This window comes from Lissotriton vulgaris, chromosome 2_2 (genome assembly GCF_964263255.1).
Source record: "Lissotriton vulgaris chromosome 2_2, aLisVul1.2, whole genome shotgun sequence".
Taxonomy (NCBI): domain Eukaryota; kingdom Metazoa; phylum Chordata; class Amphibia; order Caudata; family Salamandridae; genus Lissotriton; species Lissotriton vulgaris.
In genome coordinates this window covers 55478959-55496642 of record NC_141688.1, presented here as the reverse complement: position 1 = coordinate 55496642, position 17684 = coordinate 55478959, and positions in this window count along the sequence as shown.

The following is a 17684-nucleotide window of genomic DNA, read 5'->3' as shown; positions in this document are numbered from 1 at the left end:
TTTGGGCCTGTGGTATCCCTGTTCCCTGTTCTTTGGTTGGCTCTGTGGTTGCTGGATCGGCTGGAGTTTGGTTTCTTCCTTGGCCGGTCCCTCTCCTCTTAGTGGGTGGTGCGCCTCTGGGTTCTCCTGGAATGTTCCTCCTTGGGTGGCAGTGTGTCTGCGGGTCTATGGTGGGGCCTGGGCTTTGCCCCTGTTTGGTCTTGGCTGTGCTGTCCCTGTGTTTGTCCCCTCGTTTGTCTCTGTAGGACAGGTTGTTGGTGCCTTTCCTGCTGGGTTGTGTTCGGCTCTGGCGGTGGGGGCCTTAGTCCCTTGGGGGTCACCTATAGGTGTCTGCATTTTTCTCGCTTTGGCCTGGTCTCGCCTCTCCTTTCCGGGTAGACGGCTGGGCCCACTGGTGCCCATACTGCTGCGCCTTTTCCCTCTGGGTGAGCTCTGTCCTGGGGCTGCTATGGTGTTGGTCGTGGGTGGGGCTCCCATCTCCTTGCCCTCCCTGTCTGCGGGGGTGTTGTTTTGTTTGGGTGTGGTTATTTTGGTCCCTTGGTGGTCGGCTGTCTAGTTCCTGGTGTTGCTGGGGGTCGGGCCTGGCCTTGTTCTTTTCCTCTGGCCTTTTCTCTGTGCCTCTCAGGTGTGGCTGGGCCTTGGCTTTGGCTTGCTGGTGTGGGCTGCTTGGCTCCCTTCCTGCCTTCCTTTGCTTTGGTTTGTCCTGGGTGGCCTGGCTGTGGGTGGGTCCTGTGTCTTTCCCTGTTGCTCCTGGTGGTTTCAGGGTTTCGGGGTTGGGCGGTTGTCCTTGTGCCGCTACTTCCGGGCCCGTGGGGGCACCGTGTTGGTGGCCTCCTGTTTGCTGGTATGTCTGTTGCTCGGTCTGCTGGCTTCTTGGGTTTTTCTGAGAGCTTCTGCAGGGTTGGGTTTTAGGCCTCCCTGTTTTTCTCTCCTGTTTTGTCCTTCTGCGACTCCTGTTGTTCTGGCTGCTGGTTTGGTAGGGGGTCCTGTCCTTCCCTGTTCTGGGTTCTTGTTCAGTGCCCAGTGGCTTTGTCTTCCCCGATCCCTTATGGTTGGCCCCCAGCTTTTTCCTTGGGGGTGTCGCTCTTGCTGGAGGATGTTTTTGGCATCTTCCTCCAGCTTTGGGTCCCCTGGTCTCCGTGGCCTTCGGGGTTCTGCCTCACCCCTTTCTTTGGTTTGTGTCCTGGTCTGGTTCTGGGTCTGGTGAGGTCTGTCCCTGGCTTTCCTCAGGCGGGATCCTGTTGTTGCATCTCATTTGAAGGGGGGGTGCCTTCTGGCCTTCCCCTTGCCTTCCTTTGGCAGGGTTCTGGGTCTGTGTCCTGGCGTCTCCTGCTTTTGGGGTGGTTGCATCCGTCCTGGTCTGTTTGCCTGTCCCTGTGCCCCGGGTTCTTCTCTGGGTTTGGTAGCGTTTCTGTTGCTGTCCCGTGTCTGCACTGGTGCTGGCTGCTGGCCGTTCCTGCACCATGGCCTGGGCCCCCTCTGGGTGTTTCTGTGGCTGGTTCCTCTGGGCTCTCTGTTGCTGCTGCTATTGGGTGGGGTGGGGGGGGGGGGGGGGTTTCTCGTGGTCACTGCTCCCTCCCTTCCAGGTTTACTCGGTTTGGGCCTGCCCTTGGTTGGTCCTCTGGGTCTGTGCCTTGGCTTTTTGGGCTGGCACCATTCTCTTCTGTCTCTGCTGCTTGGTTGGTGGCTACCCCTGGTGTGTTGGGGTTGGCCCTGTGGTTGGCTGTGTCGTTTCTTTGTCTCCTGCTTTGGGTGGGGCATGTTCAGCATCTCCTGCCTTCCCCTTGGCTTTTTGGTGTAGTCATTGTGGGTTCTTTCGGTAGTGTGTGCTTGTAAGGGGTCGCTCTCTGTTGTTTTTGATGCTGGGTTCCAGACGCCGGTTGGTGTTCCTGTCCTTGGCTGTCTTCTTGCTGGTTGAGTGCCCTTTCTGGCTTTCTGTGCCCTGTGGGTGCTTCCGCTTGTTCTGGGCCCCCTTCTGCTGTCTGTTCAAGGGGGGTGGCTGGTTGATTCAGCCTCTCTGGGGGTTCCCTTGGGGCTTGGCTCTGAATGCTCAGCCTCCTTTCTGGCCTTGCGTGGGGTCTTGCGTTTCTCTCGGTGTGGCCCTGGCTCCTTGCTGTGTCCAGTTGTTCTGGCTCCACTTCTGTGGTGGCCTCATCGCTGTCCTTCTGGTGGGGTCAGTTTCTGGTCCTTTCTTGTTGGGTTCTCCTCCTTGTCCGTTGGTTTTGCGGTTCCTGGTGAACCTTGTCTACCCTTTGGGTGGTGACTTCTTAGTTTGGCTCCTTGTTTTGGGCTTTTTCTTGTTGTTCACTGCTTATTTTGGGGGATTCTACCCTGTTTTGTTTGGTTGGGGTCTTTCGGGTTGTGTGCTCCTGTCTCCGTTTCTTCTTGTGGTTCTCCCTTTTGCTTCTTTGGGGCGCTAGTTTGGTGTGGTGTCCCTGCTGTTGGTGGGGGTTCGGAAGGCTGGGTTGTTTGCTTTGGTATTCCCTGCTTTGTTAGGAATGGGACGAGGACTGGAGGGACCGGGAGGTAATGTCCTATTACTTACCAGTAATCTTCGTTACTCCTGGTCTAATTGTCCTAGTCCCATTCCTTACGACCCTCCATCCCTCCCGAACGGCCAGCCTTCCGGTTGGTGGCTTGGTATTTCAGGCTGAATGCTGGGTTGGTGCAGCTAATGTACTCCCATTGGGAGGGGGTGGAGGGTTAGGTATCCTAGCATGCTCCTGTTTTTTTTTTATGTAGTGGAGATGGCCATCTCCACTTTGTTAGGAATGGGACAAGGACAACGAGACCAGGAGTGAAGAAGATTACCGGTAAGTAATATGGCATTATTTATCTAACAATTAAAAGCTAATAACCTATAAAATACAATTTTTATTTTTAATTAACTTCCCACCCTACTTTGCTACAAAACTAACAACCCACTACTATAACAGAAATCACCAACAAAAATAAAAACATATGAATATTGTCTAAAATTGTGAAAATAAAAAAGAATCCTTCAATAAAAAAAAACAATTTAAATAATAGTCAATCACATATTTATAAACATTGGAAAAAGAAAAACTGTTAATATAAAATTATTACTAATTTAAAATCTTCCCATTCTATTCCCCTGCAAAAAGCAACAAGCCTCTACTACAATAAGAATAAATCAAATTTTTAAAATTAAATATACAATAAAAATAACAAACTAAACTGAAATGTATAAAATAACTATCACATATTTAAAATAATTATTCAAAAAAATATTTAATTTAGATCATTGAATTAAATTACTGCTAAAATGTTATGAATTTTAATCTATGTTAACAATATTAATCAAATCAATATTAATTAAAACAATATTATGTACCAAGAAAAGATCATCTTGACAACGGCATTCTGTGACATGAATTTTGTGTATTAACAATATTTTTGACATGATATATATGTATCATAATATTAAAACTCAATATTTTGGCTAAAGACCGTACAAAGCTATTGTGCATAGAGGTGTCTATGGACACTCTCAAAAACTTTTAGTGCAAAAATTCTCTTTTTTTTTCATCCTGTTATATCTTTATGCTGGGCTCATGGTTGCCATCAGACCTTCCCTAGAATTCATCTCTGCAGAGTGTTTTTAGTTGCAGCAGCAAAGGTGTGTAAAACTCTCCACTTTGCTCTTCAATCTGAGTCTAACTTGACGTCATTAGGTCTTAAGATCTTTTCAGCAGACCTTGGGTTTTCTAGCACCATGATGCTTCCGTAAACGAGCACTTTATAAGTATTTTCTGTAGACCATAGACATACATTATTGGTACAAGGAAGGACATAAGACATAGTCCAAAGGCTGTCCTGTGAAAAGATAATTCCTGCATAGTAGGGGAAGGAGGGTGGTGCTATCACACGAGCTGGGAAGTAGGGTGTGCAGTAGGGGGCAAATTCCAGGGTCATCTACATAATTTGCAGCTAGCTCTAGTCACAAGGTTCAAACATCCCAAAGGCATGGTTATCAAGGATGGGAGATATATTATAGAAAGATGTCAATAACTAGAGTATTTCTCCAGGCCATGTGGCCCCTGTTCCAATTAGACATGTTTGGAGCGGAGATTCCAGGGGCAGGCGTGTTGGGTACAGTGATAGATGTGCTCATTTTCTAGTAAATGGTCACATGGTGTAATGTGACAAATGCCTCTGTGTTATACGTCATGACAGGATCCAACTGGTCCCGAATGAAAATGTCCCTTCTCGGTATGCGTTAGCCAATTGATAGGTAGGTATCTAGTGACAGTAACATGGGTACACATCAGTGAACGGACAGGTGCCTTTGTAGCCCTCAAAAGGCAATGAGGGGGCAGATGGCCCGGAAGTGTGACGCCAGAGATTCTGCGTCGCATGCCCGTATGCCAGGTTGATGTTAGACAGCCTATTGAGGTGCTATAATAGCCATTGTATCTATGAGCCATAATAGTAGTAGCGTAAAGAATTATCAATGATAATACGCAAGTGAGGTGGAGAATCAAATAAAAAAGTATTTATTATTCCTTCCCAATAGGAATCTTTTTTCCTTTTAGCTACTTAATACTAAGTTTCCCCCAATAGTAGTCAAGAACACCAGGGAGGGAGTGTGCAGCTAGACCAAAGAAGCCCCAAGCGGACGCCCTCTGAGACGACAGGTACTGAAATAGGGATTTATGTACAGCCCACCCCGGGGAGTGGGACCCCGGAGCGACAATCTTCTCAATTGGGCACTACACCTACTACTCCTTCTAACCCTTTTAATGCCACGGCAAAGGGTTCAAATTGTTTAAACATAGACAAAATCTTCCCGCACCCCCCGCGGGGAGTTTCTAGCCCGGGTAGTGTCTTAAAGATCTTATCTTGGAACGTAGCTGGCATCAAGGGCAAACTTTCTTGTCCTGAGTGGGGACTTTTTGTGGACCAGTTTGACGTGTGCCTGTTCCAGGAGACATGGGCAAGAGATGAAACTGCACGGGTGGGCTTTGCAACATTTAATATCCCAGCTATCACCAGAGAGAGGAGTAGACCGTCCGGTGGATTATCTATTTGGGTAGCTTCTCACGTGGGCTGTACACTCACCCCCCTGAATACTTCCTCTAATGACATCTAATCTGTCACGCTCAGCTTCCCCTCCAAACTGAGGTTGTCATTAATAATGTTTATTCACGGCCTGTAAGTTTGTCCCAGGAATCAAAAACCCTTGAGAAATTACATTATTTTATCCCTAAGGTACCGGTATACTCGAGGCTGATAGTTGGGGGATATTTAAATTGCCATTTCGAACCCCTCTTAGGCATTCATGATATGATAATTAATTAAGAGGACATGCAGTGGGCTATCCCTGACCCACAAGCCCATCCGGTTAAGACACGGTACCCCCTAGCACTTCAAATAAATGCAATTTTTTTAATCATTCTTTGAGAGCTTGTAATGGTAGCAATTCTTCTGAGAGGCCGGCTAGACCAACATTTAATAGAATCAGCCAAGCTTCTCTCATAGATTATATTTTAGTAGAGTGCAGATCATGGTACAGGGTTCTGGACTTTGCTGTTATCCTGCGTGTTAATAGCGACCATAATGCCCTGACATTTCCACTGAATGTCCTGGACACAGGTATTGTCCCTGCTATTGATTTCCCCCTGGATGATAGGTTAACTCTCACCAGTAATAGGAGGAGAATTAAGTGGGAGGCAATACAACAAACACCTGAGAAGCTAGGAACCATGTACGAAATGGTAATGCCAACCCTGCAGGAATTTGGCAGCGTTCCTGCTAATTGGGATAATCCAGCCCATGTTGAGCTGGTCGCAGCACTCCACAAGAAGCTGATGGTCAGATCCGGGGCAAGATGGCACCTGCTTGTCAGGCGTGCGTGTGAGAAGCTCCGTTTGGCGGTCCGGCGATTTTTCCTACCTGGGACCTCAGTGAGCTGTTTCGGGTGTGCGGCGCCGTTTGATGCCCTGGGGCTGCAACCGCAGTACCGGCAAACCCTTCAGTGGTCAGTGGGGGCCGAGGTTGGCGGTGTGGCTGGCGGCGACGCCGGCGGCTCGGACCTTGGAGCCGCCGCGTTCATCTATGTTGTCGGCTGGAGGAGAGCAGCGTCTCTCTGCATCGGTATCTGGATCTCTCGCGGGAGCAGACGAAGAGACGAAGAGACGTGGGGAGACGCCTGGCGGAGCCTGCGGAGGTCTGGTAGAGCCTGTGGTGGTCTGTGGAGGCTGTGTCCGGCGGTAGACCCTGGAGCTGTGTGGCTGGCGGCGGCCCAAAGGTCACGTCCCTCGTCAGGCTGACGGTGCATGGTGAGGCGGATGAAAGGTAGAGGAGCGGTGGCTCTGTTCTTCGGCAGCGGGAATACAGAGACCCTCGGTGTTACAAAACACTATAAACTCATTACAAAGTTGCCCCTGTCTGCTACAGTGCAAGTTAAGTGCACTTAAAATGTGGCAGGTGAGATTTACTGGAATTGACTATACTGTATTTCACATTGCGAATACCACAGACTAAGACTTTATTTTTTTTTTCCTGTGGGCTCTATAGTTTTGTACTATATTCTTGTAACACACCGCTAAGTAAAAACCTAACCAGCTCACTATGGGTCCAAAAACAGCTCGGGCGGTAAAACCAGAGCTAGCGGGGAGAGTCAGATTGGAACCCGGCTGCTCTTGCCGCAAAGTCAAAACAAAATGGCAGTTGCAATGGCGATAGTAGCCAAATTGGTACCCCGAAAATTCCTCAAATGTTCCAATCCATGTTAAAGACCCCAGTGTCATAAACTTTGGCCGCTGGAGGCATGGATAGCAAACATCCTGATGTTCTGGAGGTGGAGACCAAAGGCAATAAGACTTTGGTGGAAGCGCTTGAGCAGTTAGTTGTGTCTCCAGTAGTCTCTCCTGTGCTCTCAGTACCGCCATCGCACTCCCTAACTGCTATGACACAAAGCCCTATTGCTGATGCCGCTGTTAGTGTTGAATGCACACAAGCTCTGGACACTCCTTTGATGGCAATTGGGGCGGATATGCTAGAAGGGGATCCCATTAGCAGTAAGGATAGCAATTTTTTTTCACTGTCAGAACAGTCTGGGGGTTCTGATCTGGAGGACGACCTGGAGGAGGAGTTGGAGACCTCATCGCTTGAAATCACCACCAAGGAGACTTCATTCACTACTGTGGTGAACCAACAGGTGGATAGTAATTGGGTGAGGCGGACGGGGCTATGCCCGATGTGGATCAAGATTTAATGCTGGGTCAGTCATGCCAGTTGGGCCAAGTAGGCTCTATTGATCAAGCCAGCTACAGCCTCGGGGCCACAAGTCAAGCTACATTAGATGTCATTTTAAAGGCCATTTCAGAACAACGCCTCGAGGCTAAGGATGAACATCTGAAAACTCACACTGCCTGCAAAAAACTCCAGAATACAGTGCGACGGCTGGTGACATCATGTAACAACTTTACAGATAGAATGGTAGAGGCAGAGGGGCATATCTCCTCACTGGAAGATCAAGTGGCACACAACAAAACCGACATTGACGGCATTAAGACTCCGAAGGACGATCTCCATATAAAGTTGGTCGATTTTGAGAATAGATTACGCCGTAACAATCTGCGTATTTTGGGAGTGCCCGAAGGGCGTGAGGGACAGGACATCCGGCAGTTTGTGGCTGAACGTTTTGAGGTGGCCCTCCCCGAGGTTAAGGACTGGCATTGGTCCCAGGAGATCCAACGCGCACATCGTTTTCCATTTCGACAGTGACCAGCACGGGCCTTGCAAGGCCTTCAATATCCACGTGCCATTTTGATATCATTAAACAACTTTTTGGCAAGACAAACACAATATGACCTTGCAAGACCGGATAAAAAGCGCTATGGGAAGGGAGTTGAATTCTTTGTACGCCCTGACTGTTGCCACGCTACTGTAGAGAACCGCTGGCGGTTACGCCAGCTGATTGCTCCATTTCAACAGAAGGGTGTACAATTCTCTCTTCTCCAGCCGTCTACTTTAAAAACTGTGTATAAAGGGCAGAATCGGTTCTTTACATCTGAGGCCCCAGCTAAGGAATATTTGAATTCATTAGTGTGAGGGGCTGCTATAAGTAATGCATGAGCGATTTTCTGTATTGGTCTTCCCCCTCATGTGTTTATTTCTTTTTTATACGGATCCGCCAAAACATTGTGAGCTGCTCTCACACACATCTACTGGGCGATAGGCCCTTTTGCCTTAGTTTTGGGGGAGGGTCACTTGGGGTGGGGGGGTGGTTGGGTTGGGGTTGGTGAAGGGTTTGGGGGGTCACGGGGGGTTGTGGGGGGATTAAAGGGAGAAAACTCAGTTCAAAGATATAAGGCTTCAAGAGTAAATGTATTTTTTTTGTCAATGGTCAGTGCTGTCATCTAACAAGTCAATTAAGATTTGATGGCTAGCTATAATTTTCGTATCTGCTCATTTAATGTTTGTGGCCTGAACAATACTCTTAAACGCAGGCGAGTGTTGCATGAAATCCGATTGATCCAGCCGGATATTATTTGTGTCCAGGAGACCCATATCCCATGGGCGAATCGGAAGTGTTTGATGGAACTTGGGTATGTAGTGTTTGCTGCCTCACAACAATCCACTATGAATCGGGGGGTGGCTATATTGGGGCGGCAGTGGATTGTTACAACGGGAAAGACTAAAGTCAATAGCTTAGGACAATGGGCAATTGCTGAGTGTATTATAGGGAATGTTGTTGCTATGATATGCACGGTATATGGGTCAAATATCGACAATACTGCTGTTCTGGAGTTTTTGAATGTTGAGTTGGCTCTTTGGGGTACACCGTTATTTTTACTTGGTGACTTTAATACCCATGGTGAGGTGACCATCTGGGACTCTAAATTTAGCGGCTATGTGGGTAGGAAGCCAAAGGTATTTAGAGAGTTACGGCAATTATTGCTTCAACATGGGCTGGTAGACGGGTGGCCCTTGGCTAATCCAAGGGATCCGGGCTTTACTTTTTTTTCCTCCCCCCATAAAAAATGTGTGCGGCTAGACTACATTTTTATACCTAGTTATCTCGCGGCTGGTGCTCGGATGTCTGTAATGCCTCGTATCAAATCTGATCATGCCCCGGTTGTCATAGACATGCCTTTGCTTAAAATCCAGCGTATGCAACGGGCATTTTCATTTAATAAGAAACTTCTCTCGGATAAAACTTATGTGCGCCAAGTTTTAGATTGGCCCCAGCAGTTTTTGGGTTGTAATAGGGGCTCTGCCTCTCATGCAATGGTATGGGACTGCTTCAAGGCAGGGTTACGTGGGGAAACATATAGTTATGGGTGGACTCTACAACGTAAACAAAAAAACATAACTGTGCAACTTCTGCTTGATTTATCAAATGCAGAGCGGGAATTGATACTGGATATTAGCATGCATCGGGATAGTAGCGCATCACAAGATAAAGTTGCAAGATGTGAGGCAAAGATTAATGGGGTCTGGAGCCACGATATAGCATGTCAATATAAAATCCATCGCATGGAGAGATATGAGTATGGGGAGACTGTGGGGAGATGTCTAGCCCAAAGAATGCGTGGGCGTCAGACTGAGCAGAGTATAGCGTCTATAGAAAATAGCCAAGGCGTTCTAGTTGAGTCAGCTGAGGGTATTCTTCAGGTATTTCATGATTATTATATGGAACTTTATACTCAAGAAGACCTTTCTTTAGATTCGATTGATCAGTTTGTCGATAGATTCGACTTACCTCAGCTGGACTCCATATATAAAGAAGAGCTAGAAGCGCCTATTACAATGCAAGAGCTCGAGTTTGCCCTTAAGGACTTGGCTTTTGGGAAGGCCTCTGGCCCCGATAAACTCCCTTTAGAGATATATCATTTGCTATTTCCTGTTACTAAATTAGATATGTTGGCGACATTTATTGCCGCTCAAGCAGGAGACCCCCCTCCATCGTGGGATGATGCAAGTATAAATGTATTTAAAAAGAAAGACAAGCCCTTGCATTTCCCAGGGTCTTATCGACCTATTTCACTCATCAATGTAGATGCGAAATTATATTCTAAAATTCTTGCGAAACGACTGATTCAGGTCATACCTACACTAGTTTCTGATCAACAACATGGCTTTCTCCCTGGTCGGGGTACGATCAACCATATACACCGCGTTATCGCAGTTCTGGACTATGCTGCGGCAACTCATAAGAACGTTGGATTGGTGTTTTTAGATGCCGAAAAAGCGTTCGATCACGTCGCGTGGGTATTTTTAGGGGCAATTATGGTTAAAATGGGGTTTGGACCCCGATTTTTACACGCTATACAAGCTATGTATAGACGCCCGAGAGCTAAGATCTGTTTGTCAGGCCAGGAATCAGCATGTGTTAATATTACTCGGGGTACACGGCAGGGCTGCCCATGTTCGCCATTATTGTTCGCTATGTATATTGAACCACTTCTACAGATGCTTTCGACATCTCAGCGTATACAATCTATGGCGTTGCCTGGGGGCAGTATACGTGTGCTAGCATACGCCGATAATGTTGCTGTTATATCATCTGATCCAGAATCAGCCCTTCTCGGGATAGAAAATCTAACACAAGAGTTCGGTAACGTGTCGGGATACAAACTTAACACATTGAAAACCTAGGTCATCTGCTCTACAGGACTATGTCACAATGACTGTCGTGTTACTCCCGAGGCTAAATACCTTGGCATTAAAATTAGGCTGTCGCTTCAAGAGCTGGTTATGGTGAATTGGACAGACATACTGCAATCTGTTAAAAATCAGCTAGAAAAATTTGAATGTCTACATTTGTCGTTGGTTGGGAGACGCAATGTTGTAAAAATGTCTATTTTGCCTAAAGTACTTTATTATTTTCGGTCGGTACCATTGGAGTTGTCTGCTATACAATTGAGGAAACTGCAAGCTAAAGCTGATAGGTTTTTATGGGGTTGGAAATCTCCACGCAGGGCTTCTAAATTTATGACACTTCCACTTTTGCGCGGTTGGTGGGGCGTTCCAAATTTTGCATTATATTATCTGGCTTGTCTCCTGCAAAACATTAAATGTTCTGTGAACGGGGGGAGCCCACCCGTATTTGAGAGCCCTGATATTTTCTCTCTTCTACTCGGTCCTCAATCACGACAAATGTTGCTTCGTTTTTTAGAACCAAGCTATTATAAAAGAACCAGATTTAAATTAGCATTAGCGGCCTTCAAAGGATGGCGCTCGACTCGGAAAATTATCTCTTTGGGACGTTTTAATTTTTATACTCCAAGCGACTCTGTAGAATTGCTTCCTCCAATATTTTGGGATCGTAAAATGCGTACATGGGGGGAGAAAGGTATTGTGTGTCTTGGTTCTATGTTTAAAGATGGTATAATGGCCACATTTCATGAGTTGAAAGACAAATACACTGTTTCACTGCACAACTTTTTTAAGTACTTACAACTACGTGATTTCATCTTTAGACATCAAAGTATCTTACCTCTATGTCCTAATGATTTTCTGGAAATTCTAAAAAAAGCCATCACGGATTGGGACTCTACATAATTATTTGTTGAATACACAGCAGGACGATATGGGGTTACAGGAGTCTAAATGGTGTATTAGATTGTGTATTCCTGTAATACCCTTTCAAGATTCTATCAATATGGCTGCTAAAATTATTTGTCTGCTAATTTACGATCGCAGCACTACAAAACCTTATTTAATCTTTATCACACACCGGCTAAAATGCTGAAATGGGGCAATGCCTATAATGGGAAATGCTTCAGGTGTCAATCTGATATGGCAGATATTGTACACATTTTTTCTGAATGCTCAGTGTTAAAACCATTTTTTACATCTGTTGAACAATTTCTATCATATATTTTAAATTGTGATGTGGTAATCTCCAGAGAGTTGATTATGTTTGGTTTATCTAATGACACTGATTTTTTTCTAGGATATTATAAAAATAGATATCTATTATTTATGGCAATGGCCGTAGCTCGCCTATGCATTTCTTCAATGTGGCTGAAACCGGAAGCACCGGTATATGAGATGTGGAGGGCAAAGTTTTATAATGTTTTTTATTTAGAATATAACCTGTATCGTATTAAATCCCCTAGGAAAAGGCAAAGGGGGATCAAAATTTGGCAGGCAATGATTGATTATTTGGGCCCGTTAGAGTGGCTATATGTCCGAACCTTTATGATGGTATTGTATCTTTTATTGTATTACTTTTTCCTTTTTTGTTTATTTGTACAATAAGTCTAAATGTATAGATGTCCCTCTGTGCTCCATCGTATTTTGTATTTGGCTTTGAACTGAACTAATAAAAAATAAAAAATAAATAAAAAAAGAAGTTGATGGTCAAGCTAGCCGATATTTTAAACCGCCTAGTACGCCCCAAAAATAATCGCCTTGAGGCTAGATCTAGTTATAGCCCCAAACGAAGATGAGGTTGCTCGAAGACCCCTAACATTCTGGCATAGACTGTGGGTGACCCCAGAACTGGCAGCGTTTCAAGCAGAAAACAATGAGTTACTATCTTACCCAGGTGTATTGAAAAAAGTTTGTTGGTTTGCGCATGTAAAGCATACGTGCATAAGGATCGGCAAACCAGCCCTCTGGAGCAATCCAGCTGAATCCAGCCTTCTGGTTCCTTGAACTGCACTACTGAGAATGTATTAAACCGTAAGGCTGAAGGCCATCCAGACAAATTCGAAATTAGGTGCCTGAATGACACAGTTCCTCACTGTCAAGGAAGGTTATAAACTAGAACCCTTTCTTGATGATATTTTACCACATGCATCAAGGAAGTTATATGTGCAGTTCAGATATAGCACTCTACCCCTCTGGGTCTTCACTGCGAGATGGGCTGGGCTGCCCGACCGTAGGTGCTCTGCGTGCAATAACCAGGAGGAGTCTGAACAGCATATTCTATTCTTTTGTCCTGGATACTAGCTGGCAAGGCGGTGTTGGCTCACACAACTCTGCCTGAACTTGGGGTTTGTGCAATGCAGGGAAGCTTTTAGAGTTTTAAAGTACAACACCTCCAAGCCCACTGTTTTCTCTGTCTCCCGTTTCTTAAATGCAATGTGGCGGTGGAGATGGTCTTTTTTAGAAAAGGAAAAACAAACCAAAATCTGTTTGAAGTATTAACACAAGTGCCTAGCTTATGATATTTTTAATTGCCTGCTAACGGGATACAGCTTTTTGTAATGTTTTTATATTGAATGTAGATAGAATTTTCCTGTTTTAATTATTTGTTGAAATACTGCTGTTATCTTGTGTGCTTGAGTTTATTCATATCAAATGAACTGTCTTACTGCCTGGTATCCCCGCCCACGCACTGTGTTTCTGTCCCTCTTTTTTGTTACAATAGCAATGTATTGTCTCAACTGGATTGTTATGTTCTTATGTTCCGGCAACTCATCTCCCTCAGAATAGATGTCTTTGTATTGTTGGTATGCTTTAAATTTATAATGTCAGTTCTTTTATTTTTGTATACTTGTATGGTGCTAGTGACTGAAATAAAGGTTTTTGCACTGAACTGAACTGAAAATTGACAAAATAAAGAAGAATGTCGAAAGGTTTTGCTTTGCAATTTACATGCAGCTCCTTGACGTTAGTTTATAACTCACAAAGGCCACTAAGCTGAATGACAAAAAAAATTGAAACGTGCGACTTGCAGTTAGCACAGGGATCTGTGTGTAATGTTGTAAGACTGCGGGACAGCAGTCTAGTTGTTGCGCACGTAGCCGTGCGCTAGCGTGGGCGTGACGCGTCATCCCGCGCTAGGTATAAAAAAAATGGGGCGTGGTCTCGGAGTTAGTCCGGACCACGCGAATGACCAACGAGTGTCCCGGGTCCCTTTATTATGCACAGCGTTGCCAGCGCTGCGCCATACAATATCGGAGGCCCGACAATGGCGACGAGGGCCTAATGAGCCCATGCTGTGCAATAAGCGGCGATCTGACATGCTCCGCTACCGCGGAATCACGCGCCCCGACCTTCGTAGGACCCACAAGTGGCTGCCGGTGACGAGGCTGTCGGCCCCGAAGTAGAGTGATGGCGCTCACCTGGACACCTCGCAGGCAGCCCTCACAGCGGCAGCGGCGCTGAAGGGAGCGACGGCAGCGAGTACATGGCTCTGGTGCAGACGGCAGTGCACACTCACCACGCTCCAGGTACCTGCGCAGTGCCATTCCTTAGGAGCACAGGCCGACCCTGCAATTCCCTCGCAATTCAGAAGGGGGCGCCCCAGGAGCCCACGAACTAGCTACTCCTAGCATAGCTCGCTCCAACGTACCTCAGCGGCCCGCGTAGCGAATCAGGCAGAGGGGAGCCCCAGACTTGCGACATCCACCCCTGCACACCTATAGTGCGGCGGCTAGCCACTACACACCACCATGGCGACTATCCCGCCCATTGAACCGTTTGTGGTTGACGGGGCCCCAGCATCCTTAGCCCCGCGATGGAAGGACTGGACGGAGAGGCTACAATTCTTCTTTGAGGGGGCAGGTACAGCGCGAGAAAGGCGCAGGGCACTCCTTCTACATCTCGGAGGAAAGGACATTCATCGGATCTATAAGACCCTGGTGGAGGCCACCCCTCATACCTATGTCACGCTTCTCAACGCGCTCAACGCACATTTTGAGCCGATGGCCAGTAAGGACTACGAGCGTTTCATTTTCAGGCAGGCGCGTCAGGAAGCGGAGGAATCCCTTGACGCATTCCATGGTCGTTTGAAGGAATTAGCGAGCACATGCGGCTTCCGCGACGAGCAGGAAGAAATTCGCGGCCAGATTATTCAAGGCTGCTACTCCTCCAACCTCAGGGTGAAGATCCTCCAGGAGGATGGTAAACCACTGGCGGACATTTTAAAACTAGGCCGGTCAAAAGAGCTATCACAGGCGAGAGCGTCGCATATGGAAGCCGCGCTCCACAGACCTATCAAGACAGAGCAAGCTAATGTGGCCGAGCAAGTCAATGTCGTAAGGCCAAAGCAATGCCCTTTTGGGAGAGGAATACCGCCTGAACGTCAAAAGGAATGTGGATACTGCGGCGGCGCACCACATCGAGCACAAGACTGCCCAGCACACGGGCGGAAGTGCGGGTCGTGCGGGCGCATGAACCATTTCGCATCAGTGTGCAGATCCTCCAAATCAAACCCTGAGGCAGCCCATGCAGTAAGGGAGGACCCAGAGAGCGAGGATATGGATGACGATGCCAACAGCTATCCAGTTCACTATGTGTTTGCCATAGACCAGCCGCAGAGGAAGAAAAGGCGGCTCCCGAAGTGCGGCATAATGGTACAACACCAAGAGGGGAGACCAACCATCAACACAGGGGCTTCAATTGAACTCATGGCGGCAAATGTCTACAACCAATTGCGGGGAAAACCAGCGCTGAAGGCGGCCAAGATCAGAGTCTTTGCCTATGGACAAAAGACACCAATACCGTTAATTGGGTGCTTCCACACGGAGATACAACATCAAGACCGAAAGACACCGTCAACTATGTACGTCACGAAAGAAGGCAGCGGTATGCTACTCAGCGGCCAGACAGCTGAAAACCTCCACCTAATCTCCTTCGCGATGGCAGTGTTGGAGGAAGAACTGGACACGATTCTCGAAGAATTTGAAGACACGTTCCAGGGCATTGGATGTCTCCGAAGAAAAGAAGTATCCCTGCACATTGACCGGTCCGTTCAGCCTGTCGCCCTCCGGCATCGACAAATAGCATTCCACCTAAGGAAAAAGGTGGAACAAGAACTGGAGGCCCTTGAAAAACAACCTTAGGAAATTAGGGGGCCCCTGCCTAATCGAATGAACCCTGGCAAGGAAACAACATTGGGGGGGGTAAAGTCAGAGCAAAAGTGCACCGGGTTATGTGCCTGTTAAGGAAGGGGGACGAAAACTGAATAACTAATGACTGAAAACACTCTAGTGTTGATTTCTTATGATATTTTATTTTTGTAACATCTTTTTTTTCCCTTAGCAATTGTTTTTTTAGTTCATTATAAGTGCAAATTGTTATAGATAAAAAAGGCAAAATATGTGCAAATGGTGTAAAACTAGACAATTTGATTAATTATTAAAAAATACAGAAGTGCATTCCTTTTCAACGCGTTTCGGCGTGAGCCTTCTTCAGGAAGTCTGTATTCATGCACCAGTATCTTAAATTGAAAAATAAAGATTACATGTCATTAGTCTGATATAGCGTTTTCATACCTCACATAATTTATAATTACATTTCAATATTTGTTTTTTATCCACTTCGAAAGGATCTCTCCAGTAACACCCTGTGGTGGCGGCTATGCCAAACCTAGAATTCCCTGAGTATACACACATATTAAAAATAGAGATGAACATATCTATTAAATACTTAACGTCAAAAACTTATCCAAAAAATTACATCCTTAAAACTCTAAGTGCATCGTGCATTATATACATTCTGCTAACATTTAATTTATAGACATTGTGGACTCTATATACACTTATATACATCTTATTTATACATGTTGCTGACTCATAATATCGAAACATTGAACTGATGATTTCAGTTCTTTGATGATTACATCTTCTAATGCATATTGGACTAATTTGTACATGGTGGCTGGAAGATGGTGTGTGAAGGGGAAAGGAGGGAAGCTGGTGGGCCCTAAAGGGAAGAACTAAGGTTGAAAAATACAGGAAAATGGGAAACCTAACTTATCGGTAGCAATAATAGTGGAAATGCATAATATGGAGTGGTCAGAGACATTTCACGTACTTAAAATCAGGACACTACTGATAATCGCACCTAAGAAAACTTTCTTTTATATAGGTCCTGCATTTAAAGACAAGAAAGAAAGGCACTCATGTGTATACCTGCTGGCGAATAAAGCCCAAGCGGAAGAGAATGTACTGTTGTTTGATAAAAGAATCAATCCACTTGCTGGTATGTGGTTGTCTTGAAAGTGTTCTATCTGACAAAAACAACAGTTTGAATATGGAGGTTAATGTAGGTCTTGGAGCACTACTTAATGCTGAATATAATAAAAAAAACTCACAGCTCCTATGGTTTCCCACTATCTAACACAGGATCATGAACCAGATCAAATGTCATGGTATATCCTTGAAAGAATACATTCTAAAATAGGCATAGACACAGATAAAATAAGAAAACTCAGAGAAGTCTATTGGATTTTTATGTTGGGAACTGCTGTGACAGGTTTGAACGCTGAGATACCTTGGGAACAGGCTATTTTGTAATGGAAATGGACCACTCCATATTATCCATTTCCACTATTATTGCTACCGATAAGTTAGGTTTCCCATTTTCCTGTATTTTTCAACCTTAGTTCTTCCCTTTAGGACCCACCAGCTTCCCTCCTTTCCCCTTCACACACCATCTTCCAGCCACCATGTACAAATTAGTCCAATATGCATTAGAAGATGTAATCATCAAAGAACTGAAATCATCAGTTCAATGTTTCGATATTATGAGTCAGCAACATGTATAAATAAGATGTATATAAGTGTATATAGAGTCCACAATGTCTATAAATTAAATGTTAGCAGAATGTATATAATGCACGATGCACTTAGAGTTTTAAGGATGTAATTTTTTGGATAAGTTTTTGACGTTAAGTATTTAATAGATATGTTCATCTCTATTTTTAATATGTGTGTATACTCAGGGAATTCTAGGTTTGGCATAGCCGCCAC